Source organism: Euprymna scolopes, chromosome 23 (assembly GCF_053919585.1).
Source record: "Euprymna scolopes isolate OS-2025 chromosome 23, ASM5391958v1, whole genome shotgun sequence".
NCBI classification, from domain to species: domain Eukaryota; kingdom Metazoa; phylum Mollusca; class Cephalopoda; order Sepiida; family Sepiolidae; genus Euprymna; species Euprymna scolopes.
In genome coordinates, this window is record NC_136504.1 from 53645618 (window position 1) to 53667722 (window position 22105).

Here is a 22105-nt window from a genome sequence, read left to right on the forward strand (position 1 = left end):
TCAGCCTATTCACTCACCGGTAAATTGTAAATGAAGCAACTGAAATGGAAACTGAGTTGTATTCTCCTTTCATAACTATAAATCATATCGTCCAAAGGTGAAGTACTGTTGCCACATCTGGGCAGGAGCTACTAGAAGCGGCTTATCCTGTCTTGACAGAGTTAAAAATAGATTTCGTCGCCTAGTGCAACCTATTTCCCCACAGAAGAGCCGTTGCGAGTCTGTCTCTGCTTTATCGTTATGTTTACGGCAAGTGCTCGTCTGAGCTCCAATCTATGGTCACCCTGTCCTGATTTTCATCAAAAGCACTCGTCTAACTGAAACCACTATCAATAATGTCCTCAACTCTATCTGCACCTAAACCTAGACGTAGATTCCATGAACAAGGCTTCTTTCTTAGAACTGCACGCCCGTGGAACTCTGTTCTGTTTTACTGCTTTCCAAATGACTACAATATAGTAGTCTTCAAGTCTAATGAGAATAAATTCTTGATGAGCAGCACCCTTAATAATCCAATTTACCAAATTTTCACTACTATCGATGCCTACGACATGTTCCCTTTGACTCATTGACACTTATCCTCGAGTGTCCTCCGGGCCTTTATAAGTGTTTAATCCTTTGTAAAAAAAAGAAAGAAAGAAAAACTATCACAGTTACTTCACCAGAAAAGGTGACAGGAGGACTATTGTTAAATATTGGCCAAGTAAACCCACTAGTATATAAATTTATTAGTTGAAAATAACAGGAAATTAAACTTTAGTCATAATCATCTTGCTGAACTTAAGGTCAGTTTAAACTCATTTGTGGTAACTGACATAAACGGACGTAATGTCACATGACTATAAGGGAGAGTGTGTATCAATGTGAGAGAGACAGGTTCTCGCAATTCGTTTGAAGCATGCAATGCATAAACATAAAAATTTTCAATGCTTTGATAAGTCAGTAGTTCTTTGGCAGTATTATGTTATTTTTAAAATATTCTGATAATATGTGATTAAACATTGAATCTTTCTTTTTATTTCCAACCAACTCACTGGTCAGTGATTTGAAACGAAAATCAAGTCGGATACAGCCCCCCTGTCTTCCAACAGTTTTGTTTTGACGTCGTCCTTTTTCAAGTTATGAAAGAACTTATTTGCAGGCAGTGTTCCCTCGTTCTAGAAAGGGCACATATAAGAACAAGTAACTAACAAGATATGATTACAGGAGAAAATAGGAGTTTAAACTTTACATGAAATTTAATTCATATTATTTACCTTGCTGCTAAAAAGTTAGTCTTGTGTTCGGAGAAATATAACGCCAGAATCGCTGGATATCCTAATAACATGTATACAGGCTTATTTGTTATTTAACGCATTTTATTAACGGTAGAAACATTAAATTATTTACATGACGATATTGAGTGTCCGGCATGTCGCCATCTTACTACTCTCTCTCTTTCTTTCTCTTTCTCTTTCTCTTTCTCTTTCTCTCTCTCTCTCTCTCTCTCTCTCTCTCTGGCTTCACGAACTCTCGAGTCCGCAAGGGCCGAAACTCAAAGCAAAGGGCGATAACTTTTAACTTTCTTTATTTAGAACTAGCGGGGGGGGGGGTACCCGGCGTTGCCCGAGTGTTTGGAGGTGTGTGTGGTCGGGCGGGGTGGGGGGTGTAAATAAAAACCTAAGAATAAGCGAAGTAAAAAAAAACCCAAAAAAGAAAACAGACAAACGAACGCGGGAGGTATACGGGCGGTGGTTGGGTGTGTGGGGGTAATCAAAACATAAGAATAAAACAACAACAAAAAAAAACTAACGTAAGGCAAACGAACGATTTAAATGTTAAAATCGGAAAAACAAAAACTAAAAAGAAAACAGAAAAACGACCGTTAAAACTTCTTTAAAAAATCTGAAAAAGAAAAAAAATTAAAAAAAAACACGTGAAAAATGGCTTAAATAAGCCTGTTTCAATATTAAAATTAAAAAAATCGAAAAAAAGACATCTCACACCACGATTCGAACCCAAAGCATTTAGATAATAACCCAACGCTTTAACCAACTGAGCTAAGACGACGTACATGAAATTGCGTCAGTTCTTCAAATATTTAAACTAAATTAGGTTATGACGTCGTCTGATGCATGCGTAGAACCGATCTCGTCATGAGAGGACGGTTTTTACTGACCCCCCCCTGTAGAAAAGTGTTGATTTCAGGGTGAAAAAAATTAACGATTTGGCCAATTTTTCGATATTTGTCGGGCGAAGGATGGAGCTTTCATATGATACCAAGTTTGTGAATGTTTGTTCTGTCTGTCGAAAGTTTTTAGCAGACATACAAACACACATACATAATACAAACATACATACATACATTTTCGTTTTCGGGGGGTACCCGGCGTTGCCCGGGTGTTTGGAGATGTGTATGCTGTTAAATAAAAAAGAAACCGGGGAGGGGTAAAAGTTGGTAGGATCGAACCCGAAGCCATGAGGCGAAGTTTGAAAATAAAATCGGTCAGCCAGAATGAGTTACTGAAAGATGTTTGAATTTATTTAAGTAAGAACCAAATTGAAAGGTGCGCGCACGGAAGTCGTAGAGCGTTACGACGATTATGACAACGACGTAGGCAATAGCAAATGAGGTCAATGACCATGTTTGTTTGTTATAAGCGAAGTAAAAAAGAAAACAACGTTAAAACTTAAGCGGGGGTGGGGTAATCAAAACATTGAAGAAAAACACAAAAAAGCTAACGTAAGGCAAACGAATGATGTTAAATGTAAAAATCGAAAAAACAAAAAAAGAAAACAGAAAAACGAACGTTAAAACAAGAAAAAGAAACACGTGAAAAATGGCTTAAATAAGCCTGTTTCGATATTAAAATTTAAAAAATAGGTGGGTACCCGGGTGTTTTTGGGTGTGTGTGGTCAGTCGGGGTGTTAATGAAAACCTAAGAATAAGCGAAGTAAAAAAAACCCAGAAAAACGAACGTTACGTGATAAATGGCTTAAATAACACTGGTTCAATATTTAAATTTTAAAAAATCGAAAAAAAATTAAAAAAGACATTTTAAACCACGATTCGAACCCAAAACGTTCAGATAATTACCCGACGCTCTAATCAACTGAGCTAAGACGACGTACATGAGATTTAGTCAGTTCTTTAACTATTTAAACAAAATCAGGTCATGACGTCATCTGACACATGCGTAGAACCGGTCGTCGTCATGAGAAGACGGTTTTTGTTGACCCCCTCCCCGTAGAAAATTGTCGATTTCAGGGTGAAAAAATTAACGTTTTTGGTCAATTTATCGATATTTTTCGGGCGAAGGATAGAGCTTCAATATGATACCGAGAGAAGGTGGATATCTTTGGATTGAATAGAACCATATATGTGTCCGACAACAACAACGACATTGACGGACTAACTTTGTACCATAATTCTATGATAGAACATTTCATTCACTGTTTAATGTTCATAATCAATTGGCTGCCAGTTTGACATTATTGATAGATTAGTTCATCAGAATTCATGATTTAGTTTATTTGTTATCAGGTTCCAGATTTTCATGTTTAGAGATCTGCAGATATTCTGGTGTTTCAGTCTTTTTCAAGTTGACAATTATATTCGTACTGAGAGAACTTGAAACGGGGGGGGGTAGAGAATCTATATATTAATACCGTAGACCCTTTAACGTACGTACGTGTGTCATGCTTTCCAGATTATAAATTATTCGATGGGGAAATCTTATTTATTAAAATGGAGGATAGGTGATAACATACTACGAACATTAAATTAGTATATAGATACGCTAATTTAATGTTAGTGGTACATTACCTCCTTCTGTCCTCCTTTTTAATAAATAGGCTCTCCAGATTGCTGAAGGCGCAATGTAAAAAAATAAATAAATAAATAAATAAAATAAATGATATCGCTTTTGGGCCGTATGTGAAACTAAAATATACCTTCTTGGTTTTCAGGCTAGGTAATATCTGTCCTGTCTAAAGATGGTATAATGATATCGTGGGATTTCCGTTTGCACCAGCCAGGCGTACATACAATAGAAACATGCACCAACCAGGCGTACATACAATAGAAATATGTAGCAGGCAGATATTGGAGATAAAGCGTAATAACCAGATATATTCTGACACTACATTAACCAGATTACTTAGATAAATACTTTTACAGTTTTAACAAAAGGGCTACAATAATATCGTGGGTTCTCCATTCACGCTGGACGTCCACAGAACGCCCAACAGCAACATATTACATATGAAAGATGGCATTGTGGAATTTCCATAATTCCCGCTAGTTACTAATTATTATTTTTATTCATTCTTTTTACTGTTGGAGATCACCACTCATTTCTTCACCGTAAAAAAAAAAAAAAAAAACTCGTACTCTGGTAGCTTCTTTCCTTGTATTGCTTGCATTTGGGATTCGCTCCCAACTCCCTGTTTCATCGAATGTATCAACACACAGAAATTACAACGTAATGTGAACAAACATCTTGCTGAACAACTCCCCAATTTGAATCTCCTCTATAAATCTGACTTTTAATCACAGTAGCTTCTATATGCCTTGTTTGGAGTAAATAAATTAAAAGCATTGAAAAAAAAAAACAAAAAACAAAAACAAAACAAACACACACATATACGCAATAAAAAACACATTGTCACAACAATTGCTTCCCTGGGAGCTACAACATGGCCATCTTCAAATTCAATATCAATAAACACTTGTCCTCATAATTAATCAAATTTTATCCATTCCATCCATTATTTCCAATTCTATCATAGTATTTATCACTTAACTGACAACCTATCCGTCTCATTGATCCTTATCCTTGAGTGACTTTTAGCCTTGATACGTGTTGTGTCATTAGTAAATAATACCAAGAATAAAAGAGTGGTATTCCTATGAGGCCTATATAGTGTTTCTCTTTCGTGTAGGCAATAATATGATACGATCGTTGAAGAGCACCTGATGAACATGAATACTGAGACTGACTGCATATAATTTATCCATTTTTATTGTTTTAGAATCCATTTAAATCACGAGATCGCTGAAGGGGTTTCAACATGGTCATCTGCAAAACTAATATCAATAAACCCTCGTCATAAATCGTCCACCTGAATCATCAAACGCATTCAATGTTCAATCCTCTCATGATACAGGATGCGGCAGAAATATCCCCCACATTTTGATATGCGATCTTCTCAGTCGCGCTTGTGCAGTTTATGAACAATCATTAATTCGTATGAATGGAACTTCATATCAGTGTGTAGAATTCTTCTGACTATTCGATCAGACAATCCCAAGGCCAAAACATGTTTCCGAGCTGGACGTGTAAAAGCCTGAGTAACAGAAAGTTTCACAGCTCAAATACTGTCTGGCGTTCGAACGCTTCGAGGCCTCCCAGGTGGCTTTCTTTTAAGTGCCGAACCTGTAGCTCTGAAATTTGAAACCCTATATTGCTGTATTGATCTTCTATCTGGAGCAGCATCATGCCGTCCTAACTTGTAATGAACTTGGACAGCTCTCTGTGTTGTAATTACAGATTCACCAGTCTTCAAAAACATTTTTACAATAAAAGCACCATATTGCTTGATGAGGGTATCTTAAAAACGACAAGAAAAATGTCATTGGCACTTGCATTCATTAGCAACATAAAGTTAAAAGTTAAAAATGTGAGAGATGCCGCACCCTATATATATATATATATATATATATATATATATATATATATATATATATATATATATATATATATATATATATATATAATGAATACGTATTAGATACGTTTGAAGCCAAAACAATGCATTATTACAAAATAAACAGATATTTATTTTGTTTGAAATTTATAAATATACTAGACTACCCGTGACCCGTTGGGTCAGTGTGTTATATTAGCTATGGAATGCATGTATGAGCGTGACACTTGTGACTTACAGAAAATAGTTTTTTTTTTTTACATAACAGAAACATTTCTATGAAAGTATATTAAAATGAAAAAAGAATATAGATAGATTTCTATAAGTCGTTCTGTTTATTATAATTGATTATTTTTTTTTAAATTACGGTTACTGAATTATAAGTGGTTGGCCATACTTATAGGTAAATGTGCACTGAACAGATACCATAATACTTATTATAGTTAAATTCAAATTTTGATATATCTGCTTTTTTTTACATCGTTCATTTCTGTATTACGTTTAAGTTATTTTAAACCCCACTCTTCCCATGTTAAATAATAAATTCGAAATAATAACGTTAATATTTCAGTGCGCAGGTAATGCACGCATGCGCAACTGGACGTCATAAACCCGAAAGTGGGTTACATACATCGTTACAAGGTCATTTGAGTTTTATAATTATATAGATTTCGAAGATACACTTCATCATCAGTATGCCTTTCTTTTTTATGCCATGTTGTTGTTGGAGCATAGAATCAGTAGAAGTCCGTTTGTTGTTTTTACTCTAGTCTTTTCAAATGTCGGAACTGTACTTTGGCCACGCGGAATTCACGTTAGGGCTTGTGTTCCTTTACAGAAGCGCTGGTTGAGTTTGAATAAAATTGCTTTTATAGTTTTGCTATATATATATATATATATTAGTGGCCTGGTAAGGCTACAGGGGAGACGAGACAATCAAGCAAAAAAAAAAAAAAAGACCAAGCAAAATTCATCCCAAAGCAGCAACGCTAAAGCTGCCTACCAGGACACTATATATATACAAATGTAGGCAAATTTGGATATATTTTATTGATTTAAAAATATAGGGTCTCTATTAATCATTATATGATTAAAATTTATCCTCGTATGGTTTTTATCCCTGATAAATCGAGATTTATTAGTAAGTTAAAACGAAACCATTTGACGAGATGCTAGTTTTAAATGTCTTATCAAAATACACGACTTACTTTGCACAGAAAAACATCTGTTTCACCTATTTCCGTTTTTCAGAATTCCTGCCTGGCTCTAGTGATATCCGTTTTAAGCCAACACCCCTATCCAACCCTACCTGTTCTCCGTACGGTTTGCAGTTGGTGGTGATTCTGTCATTCTCGTCGCCGGTTCCATATATCCGGCGATTCATCGAAAACCTCTTTATTCATTCTGTTATTTTTCGCATCATCCCTAACCCGACTTCACTCAATCTGCTGTACTTACTGTTGAATCCTTCTGTTTCTTTTCCCAGTTTTCTATCTTCCTTTTCTTTTATATTTCTACAAAGCTCGTCACACTGTGCCTTCTGCAGAGAACAAATCCATCACAATCTATGTTTGATTTAACGTCGGTTATGTTGACTTGTGGAACTATTTTCTCAATCTTTCTAAGACGTATGCCAGCGCAGCACTCAAATATTTTGATGTACTATTGTAGCTTGGTGTGAAGAGACAGGTGCGACTGGGTAATTGGCCAATCAGTCAATCTTATAACACGATGGGTCGACTTCATTCCTATGCTAGGAATGAAATCTTAGTAAACGGCAAGAAATTGTAACATATATAACTATGTGTATAGTTACTAGGGAGTCTTTTTCTAAGAGTGAATGCATACCTGGAATTGGGTGTGACTTTTTCTCTGGGTGGTTCTCCATTTCTCCATGATGACTTCTTCGTGTTGGGTTCTTGCTGAGAAGCTGGACGACCTCATATTGATGGTTAAGCAGATTAAACCACACGCAACACAGATTGTAATATATATTAGAGAATCTTAATTATTTTGTTTTTGCAAAAAGTATTCACAATATTTTACATTTACAACAAACAGTTTATAACAATTAAACTTTAAAAAGGCTTAACTAACCCTAACTATTATTGTATTGAGGAAGGGGGAGTGCCCCCTTTTACAGAGAGACAAAAATGTGCGTCCTTACCCCATAGTGGTCACCGAGGAAAAAAAATGAATCCTGGCGAATTGCATTGTTGTCCCTTCCCCGTATCCCTTCACAAGTGACTAAATCACTTCCCGGTTACAAAAGGGTGGGTGGGTGGGGAGACAACGCAGTGGCACTTACGACATATAGTTCCACAAATCGTATGTCTTGGTGTAGGAATACAATTTGTTGCAGCGCATGCGTAGTTTTGTTATTCAGTCTGTTGAACTTTCAGAGGGTTAAGGCTGGATATTCCAATGCTGTTTTTCCCCAGTTTACCAGCAATGGGATGAAAGGTGACGGTGGTTTTGTGTTTGACGATCTGGTTGCCTCAAGTTCGTTCCACAAAAAATCACTTAGTATGTTGGTAAGCTTCACATGGTCCCTTCCGTAAGTACCTAATGTCTTTCTAGAAAGAATTCTGTCTGGAAAAATATCGGGGAAACCAATGCCAGCAATAAGATCTTTGGATTCATGCGATATGATGATGATGATGACTAGGAATGGGATGAAAGCTACATAGAGTGACTCTTAGCTGTTTTTAATTCCTTTTTAGCACTGGCGAAATATAAGGAATTTCTCGTAGCCTTCAACGTCGTTTAGTTATCTCATCTATGGTCAGATGGGCATTCTATCTAATTCTTTCGAACATGCAACCTTCTATAACACAGCCAAACTTTAATTATAATAAAGATAAACACCCATTTACCTCCATTTAACATTACTATAATTTTTATTAAAGAAAGATTAATTGCCAGATTGTTCTTTTCTTTTTTTTTAAATAAAAGTAGCATTCAACTTTGACTGGTTGAACTATTTTCTTCCAAAGGACGAAGTTTCTAGGGAATAACGCTTGCCTGTTTTCCACCTGACTACAACTTGGATGTCTTCAAGTCCAACATAAACAAGTTCCTGATAAACCGCCCTCTTAAGTAAAGACACTTTATCAGATCTCCATTACTAACGATTACTACGATATTGTCCCATTGTACACGCAATAACCCTTATCCCCGAGTGGCCTCTGGGCCTTGATAAGTGGTGACTTCCATATAAAAAAAAAATATATATATAAAATTACTAGTTGCATGTATATCCCGGTCAAAGGATGTGTTGACGTTTTCCTACATATAGCACCTGGTATTCCCAAAAGGTCACCTATCTGGTACTGGCCAGGCTTAACGTTGCTTAACTTCGGTGATCTAACGAGAACCGGTGTGTCAATATGAATATGACGTGTATTTCTTTTTTAAGGTTAATAAAAATACATTTTTGTCAGGTTATCCGGAAAGGTTGAGCTAATAGCTATTAGTTCAAGTTTTGACAAGTTTAGTATACTTAGATATTCGATAAGAGCATACCTCAAACTATCTTTAGAAAAAAGTAAGTTAAAAAAAAAATGGCTTAATTTTGGAGCCCTTTGAAAGCCCATGTAAAGTCTGACGAGTCACATGACGGTGTTCACTCTTAGAACTGCCCGCCTATGGAACACTGTTCTGCTGACTTGCTCCTTGACCGATCACAATACCGTTGTCTTCAAGTCCAATGTAAACAAGTTCGGAAAAGTCTGGCGAATAGCACGACGATGTTCACTCTACACTGGTCTGAACGCTTCTCCCCACTCCTCCCAGCAACCTGCTATTATGGTGCCCGGATACACCTCAAAATCACGTGGGAGGCGTGATTTTTCGAGAACTGTGCGAGACTGTGGGCATTAAAAGACAATGATCGCCATCTTGGATCTTTTTGTTTTTCTTCTCAACCCGCAGGATAGACACGTTAGTTACTTGATATTTTTTTTATATTTCCATAAGTACACAAATGCCGTTGAAACAAAAATCAAAGAAGAAAGATAAGTGCAGTGTACATGTAACGTTGTCCGAGAACCAACACGTTGTAGTTTTCAGTCGCAAAGCAGACAAAGAATAGGAAAGAACTTCAACTCGCATTTTCTTTTTAACAACGACATTTATTTCCTCATTGTTACGGCCGTGACGTCACTCACCTGACCGAGCGTTCTCCACGCCTCTCAAGCCATCTCGAACGTTATCTCGATCTCTAACGTGATTTCCTTTATTTTTTCTTACTGGTGACGTCATTTCGCATATATTTGCATATAGCCGTCCGTGCAAATGTAACATAGAGTGAAGATACTTTAGCTAGCAGAACTGTACAGAAGTGGTTCGCAAAGTTTTCAGCTGAATAATTCAGCCTTAATGATGAAGAACGTTCTACAGATGACGATAAAGTGAAGACATTTATTGAGAATAAGACAAACACAAGAACTCGCAGAAAGGATTGGCTCATCAAAATCAACCATTCCTGAGCATTTGGTTAATTCTTTTTTTTTTTTTTTTTCGTAGTTTTAATCTTGTATAATTATAAAACACTTTTGACCGCCCAACCGCCGTTGTTTGCATCTTATCCATCAAAAACATTGTTGTCATGGAAACCAGCTTCACCATATATCTATAAAAGTGAAAATGTGTGTGTGTGTGTGTGTGTGCGTGTGTGCGAGGACACTTCTCAACTTATATACTCAACGAATTTTTGATCGACAGACTTGAGATTTGGTATATAGGTTATTCAGACATGTGGACAACTTTGTAACTGGTTTTAATCCGGAAAAAGGGCTGCTAAGGTGTCAAAATTGAAAAATTGGTACTGTTTTAGATTTCTTGTATTAAGAATAAGTAGGTTTGAAAACACGTTTTAAAAACCGCGTCAAACTGCCCCAATGATTATCGTACTTGACTCACTGTTTTTAGGTTTTGATTTCGATTTCAGCTTGAGTATTTTTTTTTTACTTCCAAGAAGTGAACTGTTTAGAAAAAACATAATACTTGCATGCACATGTCTCAGTTTCTTTCCGTTTTTTTTTTTACTTCATTTTTTTAATGAATTTAACGTTACGTTTTATACCTACGGTATTTCTGTTTATAATAAATTTACATTAATTAAAATCTGCGTTAATTAAAATAACATTTTTATGCGTATTTTACGACCGGGCGGCCTACTAGCATTTAATAAAATTCACACTCCTTTCTAACCATATTGAATACAAATAAACTCGTCTTTGCTAAATTTGTAGACATACTTTCAATCATAAAACTGTTTGATTGTGTTTCGGTTTCGATTCTAACTGATGGCACTCCAATCATATTTCTCTTTTACTTTTGGAACCATGACTATGTACTAGGTACAATATAATATGAAATAATTGACTCTATAATAATAAATATGATATCTACATAAATTAAAATATATTTAAACGTATTTTACAACTGGGCAACGCCAGGCGTCCCTGCTAAAATTCGGCACAAGCTTTCTAGATACCTTTATATTCTTTTAGAAATGAACCAGTGCTTCTAAAAGAGAATCACTCTGATCCTGCAAAAATAAGTCTAACAAGTCTTGTTGGAATTCCCTGATGAGAGCATCTCAGACAACAAACGATAAACATGCCCCTCTGTTGTGAAGGAACATAACTGGCTATACACCGGTTACAAACTGTATATATATATTGGACTGTTTGGCAGACAGCGGCAGACAAGCAGTCGCAGTAAGACGGATAGTCTTACGTGTTGATTATCAGACTTTCTTCCCCATACTTGTTACTATGTACTTCTATTTACCTTAGGCGAGCAGCCTTACGTTTCTGTATTATAAATAAACCCCATTACACATACCACTCGGTGTAACTCACGTTTGTCTTTATTTCCTAAGTATTTAGGAATATAACAATGGCGACGAAAGGATGTTCTTTCTCTTAACAGAGATAAATTACCGTACCAAGGACTGTGTACAATGCAAGGATTTTTTGTTTTACGAAAAAAACAAACTACACAAGGATTTTTGACCACGTGCGTCAATGAATTTAAAAAATTTTCCTACCTAAAGTAGCGAAAAGTACGGATTTTTCTTCGTAAAGAACTCACAAGAAATTATAGAAACATGTTCAAGGTAAAGTGGAATTTATATTTATTTTGACAAGTAAAAAAAAAAAAAAAAAAAAAAAAATGGTCGCAAGTTGAATTCGAAACTACACTAAAGGATTACGAGTTTCGAAAGAAAAAATATAAATACAACGACTATTGTACCATTTTATGCCACGTGGGAACGGCAGCCATATATTTTTTTTTTTTTGGAAAATTAATTGTTTGTTATTGCCTTTATATAAATAATTGGAACTATTTGTCGTGGGAAGTAAGAAATATTTTGTGTATGAACTTACGTTGTTGAAAAAAAAAAAAAAAAAAAAAAAAAAAAATTATTTTACAAAGCCTGTTGAATTACTATGGATGAACTTTGTTGAAACGTGTTGTGTCTGCATATTGCTACTAATTTACGATATACGTAAATTTACGATTTTTCTTTGGAATTATTGTGTAGAATTCGAAAGGACATTTTTGTACTAGAAGCTAACATGGAACAATTAGCAGAGTTAACTAAGGCTCTAGCCCTTAGCATCCAGGAACAGACAAAAATGACTCAACAATTTTTAGCGCAACAACAACAACAACAACAACAAATTCAACAACAACAGCTACAGCAACAGCTGCAACAACAACAAGAAAGAACACAAAAAACTTTAGAGGCACAACAAGAACAAACAAACATACTACAACGACAAATGTCGACACAGCAAAAGAATTTAGAAAAGCTAATTCTAACGTCGACCGGGAAGAAGACTAATTTTTCTGCCGAGGGTATTTCAAATTCACTAACGGAATTTCGTTACTCCCCGGATACTGGTGTTACTTTCCCTGCATACTACAGAAGATACGAAACAATTTTTACGAAAAGATGTTTAGACTGGACCGATGAGGAAAAAGTTACCCTGCTACTACAAAAACTGGGTACTGATGAAAACACCAAGTATGCAAATCTAATTCTACCAAAAAAACCGGAGGAGGTTTCGTTCGAGGAAACAATTAGTACCTTGTCGAAAATATTTGATAAAAGGGATAGCCTATTTCACTCTAGATACAAATGTTTGAACATTCAGAAGGCAGAAGCTGAAGACTATCTAGAATATGCTTGCACTGTGAACTGTTTATGCGAATCATTTAAATTGAATGAAATTTCCGCAGACCAATTTAAATGTTTAATCTTTGTACAAGGTCTCACAGCACCAAGGGACAAAGATATACGTTCACGGATCCTAACAATTATGGAGGCGGATCCTAACATAACATTGCAAAAAGTCACTGAAGAGTGTCAACGTCTGATTAACATAAAGAAAGACAACACTCGCATTGAAGAGAAAAATATTTTTAAGGTGCAGCAAGTAAAAAGGCAAGGGACCACAAGGAAGTCCAGGTTCCAAGAACACAGGATCCTTAAAGGATACAAAGACCCAAAGCTAAAGTGTAAATGTTGTGGTAGTTTAAGACACAACAATAAGACCTGCTGGTTTAGGAACAAAATATGTTATGAATGTGGTCTCAGAGGTCACAAGGGAACATACTGTGCCCAGAAGAAAAGACAAGGGACCGATAATGTAAATACGCTTCGCATGAATAAAGAAAAAAGCTGCGAAAGACGGAAATATGTTGATGTTCGGATAAATGGACATCTGGTTACATTGCTTCTGGATAGCGGTGCAGATATTAGTATTATAAATGAAGATATATGGAAAAGGATAGGTCGACCTGAATTAATGAAAACCAGAAAGACGGCGAGAAGTGTGTGCGGCAAAAGATTAGAGTTCAAGGGAGAATTAAAATGCAAAGTGACATTCGCTAACCAGACTCATAAATCCAAAGTGTACGTCGTACCAGGAAAGAATACATGCCTGTTTGGGGTAGATTGGATTGTCCTGTTTAATTTATGGGAGAAACCCATAAATTCGTTTTGTAACGTTTTAACTGCAGAAAAAGCAAACCAAAGGGAAGACTTCCTGAAGGATTTGAAAACTGAATTTTCCAATGTTTTTGCCGAAGGACTAGGACTCTGTATTAAGACAGAGGCAAAATTTGAATTAAAGAAAAATGCCACTCCAGTATTCAAACCTAAAAGGAATGTGCTTTTTTCAGCGATGGACGCAATCGAAAAAGAGTTGGATAGACTTCAACAACTGGAAGTCATTGAAAAAGTTAACCACACAGATTGGGCAAGTCCAACCGTGTATGTAAAGAAAAAAAATAACAGAATAAGGGTCTGTGGAGATTTTTCAACGGGTTTAAATGACTGTCTATTGGACCATAATTATCCCCTTCCGTCCGCAGAAGATCTGTTCTCTAAGCTTAACGGAGGAAAAATTTTTTCTAAGATAGACCTCTCAGATGCTTACTTGCAAATTAAGATCAGCGATGAATGCTCCAAATACTTAGGCATAAATACTCATAAGGGCATTTTTAAGCTAAAGAGGCTTCCTTTTGGATTAAAGGTTGCTCCTGCTATTTTCCAGCAAATTATGGACACGATGCTGGCAGGGTTGGAATTTTCAATGGCCTACCTTGACGATATCCTAATTAAAAGTGAAATTTTGCAAGATCATAAGAAGCATGTAAAAGAAGTATTCAAAAGAATACAGGAATTTGGTTTTAAATTGAGCCCAGAAAAATGCGATTTTTTTTATGAAAAAAATTAAATATCTAGGTCAAATAATCGACAAAGAGGGTCGAAGACCGGATCCACAAAGGACTGAAGCAATTGAAAAGATGCCTGCTCCAGATTCAGTGACAAAATTAAAATCGTTTTTGGGATTAGTTCAATACTATGCAATTTACATCCCTAACATACATAATTTAAGAGCTCCTCTTAACGAGTTACTGAAAAAGGGTGTTAAATGGAACTGGAATAAGGAATGTGAATCTGCTTTCCAAAATATCAAAAGATGTCTACTGTCAGACTTAGCATTGGCACATTTCAATCCAGAAAAGGAACTAATACTAGCAACGGACGCCAGTGATTACGGTGTTGGCGCTGTATTACTTCACAAGTATGAGGATGGTAGGACAAAAGCTATCGCCCATGCTTCAAGAACGTTGGTTGCAGCGGAGAAAAATTACAGCCAAATTGAAAAAGAGGCGCTGTCGATAATATTTGGAATTACAAAGTACAATCGATTTCTCCATGGACGATCTTTTATTTTGCAAACCGACCATAAACCCCTACTTACCATATTTGGATCAAAGAAAGGCATTCCCACACATACTGCGAATCGATTACAGCGATGGGCTGTAACCCTCTTAAACTATCAGTTTAAGATGGAACATGTATCCTCAAAAAAGTTAGGACACGCAGATGCATTATCACGGTTGATCCCTAAAAGAAGCGAAAGTTTCGAAGAAACGGTAATTGCTGCGCTTAAAGACGAAAGTGAATGTACAAGTTCAATGTGTAATATGATACGTGAACTTCCGGTAACTTTCGAAAAAATAAAAAAAGAGGCAGTAAATGACATTTTCATTAAGAAAATGAAAAATCAATTGGGATGGATAAAAAAAAATAAAAAGGTAGATCAAACAACGCCTTTTTCCATCTGTGAAGATGTGCTCATGTATGGTGAGAGGATCGTAATTCCACTAACGTTACAGAGGAAAATTCTGAAGGAATTTCATACAGGTCATCCGGGCATTTCGAGAATGAAATCCCTTATGAGAGGATATGTGTACTGGCCTGGTATGGACAAGGAAGTTGAAAAATGTGTCAAGACATGCAGAGGATGTCAATTAGCAGCTCGAGATCCTCCAGTAAAAACGACGCCATGGCCAAAGACGGACCTACCCTGGTCACGTCTGCATATTGATTATGCGGGACCTATAAATGGTTATTTTTACTTGATTATTGTAGATTCTTTTTCAAAATGGCCAGAAATATTTAAGTTTAGACATCCAACAGCAAAAAACACGGTGAGTGCGCTTAATGAAATTTTTAGCCGTTTTGGAGTGCCAAAAACCTTAGTGAGCGATAATGGAACAGCATTTACTGCTCATGAATTCAAAGAATTCTGTGACTCACTAAATATTCTACATATGACAACACCTGTGTACCATCCACGATCGAATGGGTTGGCCGAAAAATTTGTAGATACGTTTAAAAGGGCACTTAAGAAAAATCTTACTACGGACACAGACGAACAATGTATTCAAACATTTTTAGCAATTTACAGGGTGACACCAAATCCTAATAATAATGTCAATTCTTCCCCGGCTGAGCTAATGTTTGCAAGAAAGATAAGATCTGTCTTCGATAGGCTGCTACCAGAGAAAAAGAAAGTTTTCAAAACAGAAAACCTTAATACCAAGTGCTTCTCCCCAGGTGAAAATGTATATTTCAAAAATTTTCAAAATGGACGAAATCAGTGGGTTGAAGGTATTATCAAAAAAAGGATTGGAAGCATGGTCTATACCATCCAAGGATTAAGTTTTGTCTGCAAAAGACACAGAAATCAAATACGTCCCAGACTGTCTCCAAATGTGGAAGAGACACCAATAGAAACATTGTGCGATATTTTTGATATACCAAAACCAGCGTGTGTACCGCAAACAATGAATATTTCGCCTGAACCGACCATACGGGCTGGACAGAAACCTTTACCCCGGGTAACGCTGACCAGAAGGAAAAGCGCAAGAAAGAGAAAAGTTACCAGGAGATTAAGCCCTGACCCTAAAAGGAAGAGGTATTTAAGCTAAAATCAGGAAGATTTCAGCTTCAGGGGGAGGTGTTGTGAAGGAACATAACTGGCTATACACCGGTTACAAACTGTATATATATATTGGACTGTTTGGCAGACAGCGGCAGACAGCGGCAGACAAGCAGTCGCAGTAAGTCGGATAGTCTTACGTGTTGATTATCAGACTTTCTTCCCCATACTTGTTACTATGTACTTCTATTTGCCTTAGGCGAGCAGCCTTACGTTTCTGTATTATAAATAAACCCCATTACACATACCACTCGGTGTAACTCACGTTTGTCTTTATTTCCTAAGTATTTAGGAATATAACACCCTCCAAAAGCCGGGAGAGAAAAGCCTGGAAGAGTGGACCTCCTTGAGCTATCCAGAACATTTGCCTCACTCTGACAGCTAAAAAGCTACCGAAATGGCCCAGTTTCTGTCGGACTGATTGTTGTGGTCGGAACCTCGACTGGCGTGCTACTCACTTATGGCGGTGGGTAGCTCTTCAGAGAGAAGTACAGAAAGCTACTTTGAAAGATGTCAGATCACTGTGTTACAGTGTGAGTGGTGAGAAGGTAGGCTTACGTGTGAAACGACAAGAAAAGTGTCTTCATCCGCCCCCAAAAAACAGAGAATGGGATTATGAGAAAGAGAGATGAAAATCTTTCTATCAGCTATGGCATTGCTATAAAAAAGGTGACCTTCAATATGAATCGTGTTTTCCATTCAATACATGCATGATGTGTATGTGTCTCTTTACAATTTCATCTATTGATGCTACCAGATCAGGCTGTCTAAAGATACTGATTTCCTGACCTAAAATGCATGAAACATTATTGCTTTTTCGTTCTCTTTAAAAACTCAATCATGTTCTGTAAAGCCAAAAACAAAACAATCTTATCCGTAATCAGGGCTTTACAGAGCCCTTCAAAATAGAATGCTGTCCTTTTTGCTAGAGTGTAAGAAAAAAAGGCTTCTCACTCCCCATATCTATCTATATATCTATAAAAGTGAACGTACGTGTGTGTGTGTGTGTGTGTGTGTGTGTCTGAGTACATTTCCCTACGCACTAACTCTGTCAATTTTTAGTCTACACACTCGAAATTTGGTATACATGGTACTGAGATTTGGGAAAATCGATGTGATCAGGTTTTGATCAGAAATTTGGCTGTTAAGGGGTCAAAGTTCAACGATTTGTACTTTAAGAACTCTACCAAACTCCTCGGACAATTTGGGGTCTAAACACTTGCAATTTTAGATATTAGTTCCTTGGACATGTATCTAACTTAATAATTTGATTTGAGCCCAAAACAATAAATATTAAGGGGTCATAATAGGGGTCAAATTTTAAAAAAATTACCGTTTTGTTTTTTTGCTCAGCATACACCTCCAAATACCCGGGCAACGCCGGGCACCCATTGCTAATATATATATATATATATATATATATATATATATATATATATATATATATATGAGAAAAAAAAATTAAAACTGTAAGTTGAACTTTACAATCAAAATTTATTGTTCAAAAAACAATTAACAAAGTCCTTATTCCGCAGAGTTTCAAAGAATGCTATTCTTGTTATTCTTCTCATCAGAAGACATAAAGAAATCACCAAATTATATTTGTAGCAATGCTAAAATTTGCTAGTTAAGGCATTAAGTGAACCCGCAATTTATTGTAGTTATAAATTGCCAATTAAAAAAGTGAAAAAATGTTGGATATGTAAAAAACTATATATAAAAACAAACCGTGCATAATATTTCAGCTTGTATGAAACTCCTGCTGTTTGGCATCGTACCTTTAAGGAGTTGAGCAGCGAGATGTCTGTTCACATTACATTTAAACTTCTGTGGGTTAGTACAGTAAGGGAAGCTGGAAACAGGGAGGGGATTCCAAAGTCTAACAGTTCGAGGGAAGTAACTATTAGAGTAGAAGATTGGGTGTTAGTATGGGGCCTATTAGATTGGTGACTCTTTTTTGGCCCTGTCTAGGAGAGGGAGAGACTAGTTGTAGATGCATTGGCTCAGCCGTGGCAACAATACTCCTAGTATGAGGAAAATGGTAGAAATTTGGTTATAAATGATTGATTTTTTTTTTTTTTTTTGCTGTTCTAAAAATATTTTGACTTTTCGCTGATTGCATGTCGACAACAAATTCTTGTTTTTTATAAACGTTTATTTTTTTATTTTTTTATTTCTTCATAAATGTAAGGATGTCATGTTTTGTGCAGCAGAATGACTTGTCACCATAATCTAATATTTCATGATTTTCAATCCTGATTTGGTATTCTCAGAATTTCATTTGTCTCTAGACGCAAATAGTTCGGCCATGGCTGTCGGCTTTTCACTTGCTTACACGTGATTTATGCTCGAATCTTCCTTGTTCATTCAACATATGATTACAGTTCTATAGGTTGCTGTAAAAAGTGAAGTTAAACCGCAGAGAACTTGAATCAAGCAGGAAAAATGCCAATGTACAATGTTATGGAATCTGTATTTTGATTTAGGCACATAAATCTCGTATATAGTGGTTGTAGATAATCGAGTGCTTTTTGGTGAAAGTTTGGCAAGGGAGAACCATGGATTGGAGTTTAAAATAGTTTAAAATATATGCCCATTAATATACTAAGATATATGCACACATATATTAATTTTACACTTCTTATGGATCAGGTGATCTGTGCAGCTATTTGAGCTCTAATAATGCTCTGAAGAGAAATGCATTTTTTTTTCACGGAATGTCAGCTACTTAGGGTTATTTTATGTTCTTAAATAATTCATAAATATTTTGTTTGCATACATATAGATAAAGTAAAGTCAGTCGTTTTCTCGATCTTTGTCATCAGTAGCTGTCTTCCTAGAAAATCAATATTTGATTCTGATTCGCCAGTCTTTTAGTTAATCGTTGCAGCATGTTATTTAGAAGGATAAAATGTAATTCGATTTAATTTCTTTCTAGAAAATACTTTGAACAGACTTGAATTATTTCCATATGTTCGCCACCTTAGAAAAGGGTAATAATTCTTTTTTTGCCAATACAGAATTACTTCCTTTATTTTTTTGAAAAATGGACATAAAAACACAAATTGCATATAAAAACACTACTGGAAAACACCGGGTAGGTGCAACTAGTTTCATGTGCTATAACTCTACAATGAGTTTTAATTCATACACATAGGGATAGCCAGGTGAATGGACGACATAAAATTAGTCTTTACAAAAGTGTACTACCATGCATACAGAGTTCCTATTTACTTCCCCCCCCCACACACACACGGGGACAGAGTTAGACACGAGGATCGTTTTTTAATGTGGAGAAAAGGAACAAAAATAAAAATTGTCTCAGTCGTGAAGGATTTCTTCTCCAGTAACCGAGAACAAAAAAAATTGAAGTGTTGCATCAGAACAGATACTACACTTTGAGATATTAAATCCTTTATTCAGGCAAAAAATGAACATGAACAAAAAACTTAGGCACAAGGCCAAATCAAAAGGGGGGAAAATGGGGGTTGTTGGTCATCGTTGTTACTCTAGAACTAAACAAAAGTTTCTCTTAGCTAGATTATTCTTTCACCATAATACCGCATTCTCCCTTTCGTGCTTGGGGACGTCATACTTAGCACACAATTTTTAAAACATTTTTTATTAGCGTGTAAAAACAAAAAAGATAATAATAAAGGTAAACTACACTTTGATTTTGGCCCGAAGGCCAACATGCATAGAGATACAAAGTTACCCAAATTAAATGCCAACCACACAGCGAATCATTAATAATATTGACAATCCTTTTTGCAATCCAACCATATTTCGTACAAATAAATTTCAAATTGCGTTTGAATTGCCCACCAAGTTTCAGATATTAATGTCCAACTGTCTTTTTTTTTTTCATCACTCTATTTTTTTACATGAGAGTTGCTTCTGATTGGATCATCTTCATAGAGGCTGTAAAAGCTCCTATTTTTTTTTAAAAACCTTATATTATGTCTATCTTCACTAACATTCTGACAACAGTTGTCTTTAAGTAAGAAAAAGAAGTTCTTTGCATTGGTGGTAGAAAGCAAGTTCTTAGTAATTGGAAGAAATGTATGATATGCACGGAAGATGATAATTGGAGAAATTTTGTGATTATTCATTTATTTAGAATTTAGACATGAGATTACCACAGAACTTCTATGCACCATTCTTTCTGCAGTTTATGACTAATTTATAATATTTGTCTCAAATTTGTTGCAAATAAATGTTTAAGCATATAGTATCTCTTTTTTTTCTCAGTCAAAGGAGAAAGAAATCCTTCTAGACTGAGACAATTTAAATTTTTGACTCTACCTAATCTAGAGTCTAGCTCCTCTTTTTAGGAGCTGTTTTTTCTTCCAAAATTATAAACCGACTTTGTGTCAAATTTGGCCAGCATGAGGTTGAAGTAATATTTTTATACGTCCTCACATCAAGTGGCTTCACTTGTCTGGAGTGATTTCTGTAAAAAACAAAAAAATAAATAACCTGAAAAGAAAAAAATATTTTTGACATAATAAGAGGGTAGATATTTATTTGCTGCCTACCTAAGCAAGATGTGACACAAGGTGGAGAAGGCGAACATCTCAAGCAAGCTACCTTAAAGCGTGGGCACTCTTGCCTAGCAAAAATTGCCTGAACATCCCTGTCCGCATTCCTCGGTCAAGGCGTCTCAGACAGCAAATTATAAACTTACGCCACCTGAAAGCTGGATGCTAAGGCCTGGGAGGGTGGACCTCCTAGGTAATACCCACGCGGCATACCTCAGTCCAAAGGGTACTGGGCCAGTTCCTGGCCCCCCTGCACCTGTCAGGCTGATTGTCAAAGAACGGATTCTTGTCTGGTACTTTCTACCCAGTCTCCAAGCAATCAAAGCAGCAGGAAGAATCATCCTTTTGAGTAAGAGGGTATGATTAAAGAAAGAATGTTCTGCTCATAGATATTATTGATAGGAACTGACTAATCAAATGGAGCCACGTCAGCTAGCAACCAATGAATACCAGAATTGCTCCATAAAAATATCGATTCTTTTAGCATTTCTGCACATAATATATTTTATGTCCACACGAGAAAGATCTTTAGCTTTTTGCCTGCAAAAAGTCTGAGACTTATACAGAACAGCTACCCACTGAAAACACTTCATCTTCAGGACTTGTGCAGAATAGCTACCCACCAGAAACTCTTTCGAAATTAAACACGGCTTTGAATTCAATGCTCAAACGATACTGGGTCCTCATTTCCCCAGCCTTTTTGTTAAGAGTAAAGAGCAGTATCTGTTTTGATACCATACTTCATTTTATCTATCCTCGATGAGTGAAAGATAAATCCTTCTAGACTGGTGTAATTTTAATTTTTCTCTCAAGCCAAGGTGCTCCTTTTTGGAGGGAAGCTGAATTTTAAACAAATTAAAATAAACGACTTGCTTCTAACGTTGCACTCGCGTTGAATTAAGTAAATAGGGACATCAGATTCCCCCCTAATATAATTAATTAAGAAAAGCAAGTTCTTTGAATTGGTGGTAGAAACGAGTTCTTAGTAATTGAAAGAAATGTATGATATGCATGGAAGATAATATTTGGATGAATAGGTTTTGTGATTGTATATTTCCC

At 36.1% G+C, this 22105-nt stretch overlaps 1 protein-coding gene across 2 annotated transcripts in view; it reads left to right on the forward strand.

Annotated features, from left to right (window-relative positions):
• LOC145245901 (VPS10 domain-containing receptor SorCS3-like) overlaps positions 1 to 22105 on the forward strand; it is a 1435182-nt gene that overhangs the window by 364901 nt on the left and 1048176 nt on the right. The window lies entirely within an intron of this gene.